The sequence below is a fragment of the Triticum aestivum genome, chromosome 5B, assembly GCF_018294505.1.
Source record: "Triticum aestivum cultivar Chinese Spring chromosome 5B, IWGSC CS RefSeq v2.1, whole genome shotgun sequence".
Classification (NCBI taxonomy): domain Eukaryota; kingdom Viridiplantae; phylum Streptophyta; class Magnoliopsida; order Poales; family Poaceae; genus Triticum; species Triticum aestivum.
In genome coordinates, this window is record NC_057807.1 from 190554599 (window position 1) to 190565588 (window position 10990).

General features: G+C 44.3%; 1 pseudogene; it reads right to left on the reverse strand.

Moving 5' to 3' along the window:
- Positions 1–394: 394 nt before the first annotated feature.
- LOC123110994 (NAD(P)H-quinone oxidoreductase subunit U, chloroplastic-like) lies at positions 395–9221 on the reverse strand (annotated as a pseudogene).
- Between the last annotated feature and the right edge of the window lie 1769 nt (positions 9222–10990).

Sequence of the window (10990 nt, forward strand, 5' to 3'; positions counted from 1 at the left end):
ACCCCAGTCCCACGGGCCCGACAGTCTGTAATTTGGCTCCTTGTCACTCTGTATCGTCTAACCGTTTGACTTTATTTATAAAGTGGCGCAAAAGTATATTCTCTAAAAAATACTATAAGGACATAAGTGTGTATGGAGGATATTAGGACTCCTTTTTCAGGTTCTTATATACCTATTGCAGCCTTTCTCTTTCCCTAAGAACAGTTGGCTATCTTGTCACGACATAATTTACAATTAATACATAGATTTCTGTAACTGGTCTACGCACTGCGATATTTTGACATTTTGTGCAAACATAAAACATCTGGAACTATTGCTCCTAAATGTGTGTCCGGCACTCCCTAAAATGCGCTACAGGAGTATAGAGACTATTGTTCTAATCATGTGCAGTACATAGTCAACAACTCAGGGTAGCCCATGTGAATAATTAATTAAAGGTTCATATAATTGATCTGTACAAACTGTGCAGTTATGTACTTTGACTAATTTAGAAAAACACTGTTGAGTTATGATTCATCTTCGTTTACGGAGAACTTCATGATCTGTTGAGAATCAGCGAGCAGGCTACAGAAATTATGAACCATGTCAACAAGAAGTAGCCGACAAGCTTTGTAGGAAACTCATCTTCCGGTTCCTGTTTCATCAATTAAGTACAAACAACTCAATACCTTTTCATAACCAAAGCGACATACATAAATATAGGAAATTTATGTTAGTAGCTGAAACACACAATTTCCGCCCAAGGATTCTAATAAGGTTTCCCGTTTATCAAGTAGAAAACAGCTCCTAGAGTTTCAACTTTGAAGTTCTACCTACGGAGTTTGGATTTTATGAGCTCAGTACATATGACTCCTATGCTTCTTTCTTCAGTTTAATATGGACAATTTAGTTGTTTTTAAAGGTAACACTTCCTAATGATCATCAGCTTGGAGTATGTTGATGAGCTTGCTCATCATTCAACTAGTAAAATGTTAAGTGCTGAGCATTCATCTAGAAACTGCTAAAATTTGAGATGGCCTTAAGCCCATATAGCAATTTCTGAAAAATCTCTAAAGGCCCATGTGGGTTTATTGGCACTAGGTGGAGGCGGGAAGTTTAGTCCCACCCCGAAAGTGGAAGAGGAGTTGGACCTCCTTATAAGGGTGACTCTTCTACATGCTATTGGAGCTTGAGAAGAGAAGAGGCCCTCACGCGCTCCTCCGCCGCCTGCCTCGCCTCGCCACGCCACGGGAATGAGCCGAGCCAAGCTCACACCTACGCGCTTATTTTTGCTAGTCACTTACCGAGAGTTTCTGACAGCTGGGCCACGATCTGAGACGTTGGATCGTGGGCTGTCACGGACTCGGACGTGGGTCGAGCCCATGTCTCTCCACGCGGTGTCTCCTAACCCTAGCCGTCACGATCAGATCATATCTGCTCCACGCAAACCGCCCACCGTCGTTCCTTTGCTGCTACTGCAGCTGGTGACTCCATACCGTCCGCCGCGTACATGGTCGACGGGAGAGCAGGTCTCCGAAACCCCGTCTCTCCAGTTCCTGCACGCGAGAGAGGCGAATAGGTTTTTGGAAAGCGACTACGCGATTGCTCGTTGTTCGTCTACTTCCTCTACGTCTGCGTCGCCCTCATCATCGCCATGCCCACCGACGCCGAACGTGTCGCCGCCGAGAAGGAGAAAGTTGAAGCCGACAAGAAGGCCGCCGAGGATGCCGCTGCTGTTGTCACCGCCGTTGCGGCTTCTGCATGGCCTACTGGAGGGTATAACGCGTTTATCCCTCTCCTGATTATTTCTGTATTAGCAGTACTAGCATCATGTGTAGATTTGTCTACTGTTTGCGCAGTACGTGCTTGTTTAGATCAGTATCAGTATGTCGTTCATCATGTCAATGCCATGCTAGTCATGTACTTATGGATTAAATTAGTCGGAAAATTGCCTATTTACTCATCAATCCGAAAACCTATTATGTGTAGGAATTTTTCGGCAAGTGGCTTTGCCACAGCACTGAAACCGGATAAGTTTACCGGTACGTATTTTACGCGTTGGCAGACAAAGACCACTTTATGGCTCACGGCTATGAACGTGTTCTGGGTCACCGGTGTGTCCACGGGGACGATTGCTCCTGAACAAGAGAAGGCGTTCAGGGAGGCAACCACTGTGTTTCTCGGAGCAGTTCTTAGCGTGATCGGAGATAAATTGGTCGACGCATATTTACATGTGCATGTCGCCAAGGACTCGTGGGAGGCGCTCGAATCTAAGTTCGGGGCCGCCGATGCAGGGGGCGAGATGTATATTATAGAGCAGTTCCACGATTACAAGATGGTTGAGAACCGTCCTGTACTGGAGCAGGCTCATGAGATAATATGCATTGTTAAGGAGCTTGGGCTTCTGAAGTGCGAGTTACCGGGCAAGTTTGTCGCGGGCTGCATAATTGATAAGCTCCCTAATTCCTGGAGGAACTTTGCCACCACTCTGAAACATCAGATGCGCGAATTCTCTGTGGAGGATGTCATTGGCCATCTGAGTGTTGAGCAGAATTCGAGGGCAAAGGACTCGCACGGAAAAGGGGCCGAAGGGACTTCTGTTGCCAACATGGTGAACCAGAGGAACTTCAACTCCCACAAGCCCAAGGGAAAGAACGGTGTCCAACAGAAAACCGACTTCAAGAAGAAGGGTAAGAAGACCTTCAAGAAGAACAAGAAGAAGGGCTGCTTTACTTGTGGTTCGGTTGAACATTGGGCCAACAAGTGCCCAAACAAGTTTAAGAAGTCAGGACAGGACTCCAAGTCCGTCAACATGATTGTGGGCAACAATGAGAATAGTGCATCTGGATACGGTAATTTATTTACTGTTTTTCTGTGTTTCAGCCTACCGATTGGTGGGTGGACACATGTGCACTGACATTTCATTGTTCTCTTCTTACCAGGTCACAGGCCACGGGTCCGTATTGATGGGGAATGGCGCGAGTGCTTCTGTTTATGGTGTTGGCATAGTCGATCTGAAGTTTACTTCGGGAAGGATCGTGCAGCTGAAGAACGTGCAGCATGTCCCCGCCATCAAGAAGAACCTCGTTAGTGGCTCCCTTCTATGTAGAGAAGGGTTTAAGTTGGTATTCGAGTCTAATAAATTAGTTGTTACTAAGTATGGACTATTTGTTGGAAAAGGTTATGCGAGCGGAGGGATGCCTTTCCCTCGCAGATTTCTATAATAAAGTTGTGAACCATATTCATTCGAGTGTTAATGAATCTGAAGTTTGGCATTCACGTCTTTGTCACATAAGTTTCGGTGTTATGACGTGGCTAGCTAAGTTGGATTTAATCCCGAGTTTCACTTTAGCCAAAGGTTCTAAGTGCTTTTCATGTGTGCAAGCTAAGCAACCTCGCCAGCCTCACAAGGCTGCGGAGGAGAGACACTTGGCACCATTAGAACTCATACATTCTAATCTTTGTGAGATGAGTGGTGTGTTGACTAAAGGTGGAAAGAAATACTTCATGACATTGATAGATGATTCCACTAGATATTGCTATGTGTATCTGTTAAATACTAAAGATGAGGCTCTACACTACTTTAAAATCTATAAGGCAGAAGTTGAGAATCAACTTGAAAAGAAAATTAAACGAGTCTAGTCAGATCGTGGTGGAGAGTACTTCTCGAGGTTGAGTTTGATTCCTTTTGTGCGGAACATGGCATTATTCATGAGAGGACGCCTCCCTATTCACCCCAGTCAAACGGGGTTGCCGAGCGGAAAAACCGTACTCTAACTGATTTGGTTAACGCCATGTTAGATACATCGGGTTTATCCAAGGCATGGTGGGGGGAGGCTATATTGACGGCATGTCATGTCCTGAATAAAGTTTCGACAAAGGATAATGAGATCACTCCCTATGAGAAATGGGCAAAGAGAAGGACAACACTCTCGTACTTGCGTACTTGGGGCTGTTTGGCGAAAGTCAATGTGCCGATCCCCAAAAAGCGTAAGCTTGGACCCAAGACTGTGGACTGCGTTAATTTGGGCTACGCTAAGAACAGCGTTGGCTATAGATTTCTAGTAGTGAAATCTGAGGTACCTGACCAGAAGGTCGGTACAATTATGGAGTCTAAGGATGCTACATTCTTCGGGGATATTTTTCCTATGAGAGATATGCAAAGCACTTCTAGACAGGAATCTGAGGAGACTCCTGAGCCTGCCATTCCTATGAAATATTATGAACGAACACATGATGAAAATCCTGAGGAGGATGACGAGGAAACCCTTGGTAGGGGCAAGAGACAAAGGACTGCAAAGACCTTTGGTGATGATTTCTTCGTGTACCTCGTGGATGATACTCCCACTTCTATTTCAGAAGCGTATGCCTCTCCAGAAGCTGACTACTGGAAGGATGCGGTCCGTAGCGAGATGGATTCCATCATGGCTAACGGGACATGGGAGATCACTGAGCGTCCCTATGGTTGCAAACCATTGGGATGTAAGTGGGTGTTCAAGAAGAAGCTTAGACCCGATGGTACGATTGAAAAGTACAAGGCTAGGCTTGTGGCCAAGGGCTATGACCACAAAGAAGAGGAAGATTTCTTCGATACTTATTCACCTGTGGCTAGACTGACCACCATTCGAGTATTACTCTCGTTGGCGGCCTCGCATGGTCTTCTCGTCCACCAGATGGATGTTAAGACGGCTTTTCTGAATGGAGAGCTAAACGAGGAAATCTACATGCAACAGCCAGATGGCTTTGTGATAGATGGTCAGGAAAGAAAGGTGTGTAGGTTGCTGAAATCTTTATATGGCCTGAAGCAAGCACCTAAGCAATGGCATGATAAGTTTAATACAACTCTGACATCTGTTGGCTTTGTTGTTAATGAAGCTGACAAATGTGTATACTATCGCCATGGTGGGGGCGAAGGAGTTATACTGTGCTTGTATGTTGATGACATACTGATATTCGGAACCAACCTCAAAGTCATTGAGGAGGTCAAGTCGTTTCTGTCTCAGAACTTTGAGATGAAGACCTTGGTGTGGCTGATGTTATCTTGAACATCAAGCTACTGAGAGATAATGAGGGTGGGATCACACTTCTGCAATCCCATTATGTTGAGAAGGTGTTGAGTCGTTTTGGATATTCGGACTGCAAACCATCTCAAACACCATATGATCCTAGTGTGTTGGTTCGAAAGTTCGAAGGCACAGCTAAGGATCAACTGAGATACTCTCAAATCATTGGTTCACTCATGTACCTAGCGAGCGCAACGAGGCCTGACATCGCGTTTGCTGTGAGCAAACTGAGCCGGTTTGTTTCCAATCCGGGTGATGTACATTGGCATGCTATTGAGAGAGTTATGCGCTATCTGAAAGGTACTATGAACTACGGACTTCACTATACCGGATACCCGTCGGTACTTGAAGGGTATAGTGATGCGAATTGGATCTCTGATGCTGATGAGATGAAGGCCACAACTGGGTATATGTTTACTCTTGGAGGTGGCGCTGTTTCCTGGAAGTCTTGCAAGCAAACGATCTTAACGAGATCGACAATGGAGCCAGAATTAACAGCTTTAGACACATCTGGTGTCGAAGCAGGATGGCTTCGAGATCTTTTGATGGACTTGCCATTGGTTGATAAACCGGTTCCGACTATCCTTATGAACTGTGACAATCAGACTGTCATCACCAAGGTGAAGAGTTCAAAGGACAACATGAAGTCCAACAAACACATAAGAATGAGATTAAAAGCTGTCAGAAAATTAAGAAACTCCGGAGTGATAGCGTTGGAGTATGTCCATACGGCTAAGAATCTGGCAGATCCCTTTACAAAAGGGCTATCACGTGTTGTGATAGATAGTGCATCGAGGGAGATGGGTATGAGACCCGCATGAGTTGCCATGGTGGTAACCTAACCTATGTGATCGGAGATCCCGTGAAGTAGGAACTGGGAAAACAAGCCAGTGGAGAACTAAGGAGAGTACCTATACTAACCCACTCCGTTGGAGATGCAATACTCTCAATACTGTATGGAAGGGTGACTATTGTCTTAATGTGTTCCGAGGCTTATGTAAGCAAGATGCTATCCTACAAAGCGATCTTTGAAGGAACACACCTATATGAGCCTGACTGCTGGTCACAGTCTATGAGATTGGGGTGATCTCTAGTAAGCTCATGAATAGGCCAGGAGTGTGACTTATATGCTCCACCTGAGGGGTCAGCCTTCGGGAGCTTAGTACTAGTAAGACATGTTGTAAAGATTCTTTACGCCAAACTGACAATTCAAGGCATAGTCCATTGTTCAGTTGTGAAGGAGTATAGCTACTTGCTCTAGGTGAAGCTCAACCTTAACAGGTCTTCACTGAAACACTAGTATATCGAAACAACAATTGGAACAGAGGACACAATGGACCCTCGAGATCTGGTGGGGGACTGAAATTTGAGATAGGCCTTAAGCCCATATAGCAATTTCTGAAAAATCTCTAAGGGCCCATGTGGGTTTATTGGCACTAGGTGGAGGTGGGAAGTTTAGTCCCACCCCGGAAGTGGAAGAGGAGTTGGACCTCCTTATAAGGGTGGCTCTTCTACATGCTATTGGATCTTGAGAAGAGAAGAGGCCCTCGCGCGCTCCTCCTCCACCGCCCGCCTCGCCACACCACGCCTCGCCTCGTCAAGTCACGACGCGCCGCGGGTTGCGGGAATGAGCCAAGCCGAGCTCACACCTACGCGCTTATTTTTGCCAGTCTCTTACGGAGAGTTTCTGACAGCTGGGCCACGATCTGAGACGTCGAATCGTGGGCTGTCACGGACTCGGATGTGGGTCGAGCCCACGTCTCTCCACGTGGTTGCGCCTATATAAGTGTGCGGTGTCTCCTAACCCTAGCCGCCACGATCAGATCACATCTTCTCCACGAAAACCGCCCACCGTCGTTCCTTTGCTGCTACTGCCGCTGGTGACTTCATCCCGTCCGCCGCGTACACGGTCGACGGGAGAGCAGGTCTCCGAAACCCTGTCTCTCTGGTTCCTGCACGGGAGAGAGGCGAATAGGTTTTTGGAAAGCGACTACGCGACTGCTCGTTGTTCATCTACTTCCTCTACGTCCGCGTCGCCCTCATCATCACCATGTCCACCGACGCCGAACGTGCCGCCGCCGAGAAGGAGAAAGTTGAAGTCGACAAGAAGGCCGCCGAGGATGCCGTTGCTGCTGTCACCGGCGCCGCGGCTTCTACATGGCCTACTGGAGGGTATAACGCGTTTATCCCTCTCCTGATTATTTCTGTATTAGCAGTACTAGCATCATGTGTAGATTTGTCTATTGTTTGCGTAGTACGTGCTTGTTTAGATCAGTATCAATATGTCGTTCATCATGTCAATGCCATGCTGGTCATATACTTATGGATTAAATTAGTCGGAAAATTGCCTATTTACTCAGCAGAAACCATCTATTCTGCTATGGGCTGATGCTGACCTTAGGAGGATCTGGTGCCAACTCCATGGGGTCAACTTCAAAAGGCCAAACATATCACTCAGGCTGCCCATTTCTCTCCAAGCTCCAATCATATAATCTTCTCTCTTCCTCGGTTGATAATATGGTAAAAGATTCCTGCAGTGGTGCAGGTATATTAAGAATTATTGGAAATTTTAAATTTGTAATGGATGGAGAAAAGCATTCAGACTCTTAATAGTGGCTCAAAACCTTCAATAGGTCATGTTCCTTGCTGATTTCCTCTTCTTCCAGTCCTTGCTTATTTAGTTGTTCACACCGTTTCTCATATGCAGCTTTGACCTGATTTCAAGGTTAAAATCAGGTGATGCTGGGTTGGCAAGACTTCACAAAGTGCAGTTACGATCTTATTACGAGTTATACGTGAATAAGGAGGCCAACATATATTAATCCACACTTGAGTTGAAGCAAAGCATGTGGTCAATGCAATGGTAAATGTAAACTTGTTGCAACTTCAGCAAAATCACGAAGTTTCTTGCTTAAGAAATAACATACTGAGAATGTAACACACCATGATCCAGTTAGGAAAACAGAGGAGTGTAGGCTACTCAAGCATGGTTGAAGTATGCTGGCTGCACTGGAGTCAGCTAGTGCTTAGTCTTGTTCGGTACCACGTAATTTTGTACAAGGAAAAGGTTGTCATACTCGTTGCAAGTTTGCATCTACCAGGTACATTCCACATGTCATTGTAATGAGATCCACTTATCAGAAATTCCTCTGTACCTCATCGGTTGACGCTAATCTGGTAATTCCAAGCCTCCCATAGTGATCAGCATCTGTAATTGCTGCAAGTATGGAAAGTTGCCCTTATATAAGAATAGTTTTCCAACAGACAAACTATACAAGGTATCCTCAGCCTCAACTATTCCTGCGAAAACCATAGTAATTTAAATGCAGAAACCACAGAAAATAATTCATGTCCTACTGGAATTAGGAACTATCCTTGCATCCAAACAGCGCCTGAATTCCTGAAGGCACACGATTGTGACTATATTGAACGATTAAGTTTTGACATATAGGAAACATCAACAAGGTTATGCCGTTAATTTGGTTTATTATCAAGGCACAGTTGCTCCCAATTGTAAAGGGGGCAAACAAAGCTACACACCATATATCCAGATTTACTAGATCGAGTGCTAAATGAGTGCAATTACATGAGCACAACTAGAACACTAAAATAAATGACACTTAAATGTGCTAAACAATAACAGAAATTTAGCTAATGTTAAACAATTATTCGTTCATTTTAACTTTTCCTGTGTTTCAATCGTGTCTACATCAAATCGCAAAATTTGAGATGTGAGGTCCAATATTAAAAGCTTACGAGAGATTAGCCAGAAACATTGGCATTAGTAGGCGTTGTATATAACCGTATAAATCAAACAAGAAACGCGCACCAAGGCCGCGCATCGCCTTCTGCACGTTGGCGGCGGAGATGAGCGAGTAGGGAGGCCGCGTGGAAGTGGCAGCGCCGCCGGCGACGTCAGTTCCAGCGTCGGGATACCCATCCGCTGCCGCAGCCAGGTCCTCAGAGGCCGCGGCCCCGCCGTCGGCCGCAGCCGCACATCGCCGGCGGAACGACGCTGCTGCGAAGAATCGGGTAGGGACAAGATGTACTCGGCGGCGCGTCGACGAGGAACATACGGCGGCGGATACGGTGGCCGGTGCCGCCGGGGAGGTGACGCCAACGGCAGCCATGGGGAGTGGAGGAAGAGGAGCGCGGGAGATAAGGGAAGTGGGGATGGAAATAGAAGTTTTTTAGCTTTTCCATTCTTTATCGGCTTTCGAGTTTCTCCTGTTTTTTTCCAATTCAAAAAAAATCTCCTTTTTTCTGACGGAGGTATTTCTCCTCTTTTTTTACGGACGGCTTTCAAGTTTGTCTAGTACGTTCTTTATTTTTGTCGGAAAAAAATCAATTATAAATTTTATAAAAAATATAAAGCACCTCAAACATAATAAAAGTCACACCAGGATTATGAGAAAATCAAAAAACCACTGCTTGAGAAAAGGATCCAAATCTAATCATTAAAGCTTGCCAACCGCACAAATACCAACTGCAACCAAAAAGACAAGCAACTTGTGAACAACATGTTTTATGAATGATACGCAAAAAGAGAAACCCAAATGCTACCCCAGATTTTGAAACTATTTGAAGGTTGTTTTTCTTGAATTGCATGCAAATGATTATGTTTATACTACGCCTATATTTGTCTTGTATATTTACTAATGAAAGATAATAATCATCGTTGTGAGTGGCTTTCTTTAACAACATAAAAGCCGTTCGTTTGAGCAGGTGAATGACTCTAGTTTTTTGTTTTCATGCTTCAGCCTTTTCTTATTTTGAAATTGTGAAAATAATCATGAGGCTAAACTTGACTATTGCTGCCTACTACACCCTTATCTCCAATGTTCATGCATTACACCCTTTATGATCCCAGCACACCGTGTTGAGAAAGTTTGGGCGGATATACACCGGGAGCTCGTTTGCATAGGCCATGCCTGAATCATGCGCCGATTAGATAATGGTATCTACAAAACCACTTTAGCAATTGTAGATATTGAGGAGAAGCTACGTATGGTCCTCTTATTTTATTAGATATCATTTGTCCCATTATATTGTTTGCAGATTTTTTTTCCTCCATAAAGAAATATATGATCGTTTAGATAACTAAAGTAGCAAACTAAATAATTTTATATCTCTTTACGGAGGGAATAAGATGCACCATGAAAGTGGCCCCATTTCATCAAACCGTGAAGAAAGTGAATGGAAACATAAATAGGAGATAGGACTAAAGGCAAAAAGATGACTAGCATTTTTAATGCCCCACGAGTGAATACGAGAACCTCTTTCTTTTTTGCTTCGTACATAAATACAGAAGCATTACTATTAATCATGTTCTTTTTGCGGGAGACTATTATTCATGTTAATTGTATTCCATTCTATTTTTCTTTACTGGTGTACCGACAACTTTGTATGATAGTAACCCTAGAGATACCAAACCATTTGAAGAATCAGCAAAATAGTTGCCTTCATGTGTGCCGTTAGCAAAACTGCATTTTGCCACTTCTATATGCATGCATATCCAGTTTGACACATTGTACCTTAATAATTTTTAGACGTATCTCTATCATTCATTTGACACAAACCCACATAGGCGGCAAGGTATGAATTCCGTGGCTTATGTTACAGATGAAGCTATATGTTTCATGGTATCATCCTCATAAGAACAAGTATCAATGGTTTGTTCTGTTAATCCACTAAGTTTGATTGTTGCCTTCAAATTCGAAATGGCAGACAATTTAGTTAGTAGCTTACATGTTTCATGTAACTGAAAACTGTAATTTGCGGAAATTCCCATCTTTATATTACAGGCGTGACAATGTGTGTCATCATGGTCTAGTTGTGAATAAGCAAAAGCATAGGTAACTGCCAAACGGAAGCACTGTGACATAGATACAACTAACATCGACCCGAACCACCTCATCTATAGAAACTTCCGGCCATGTGGCATCGCT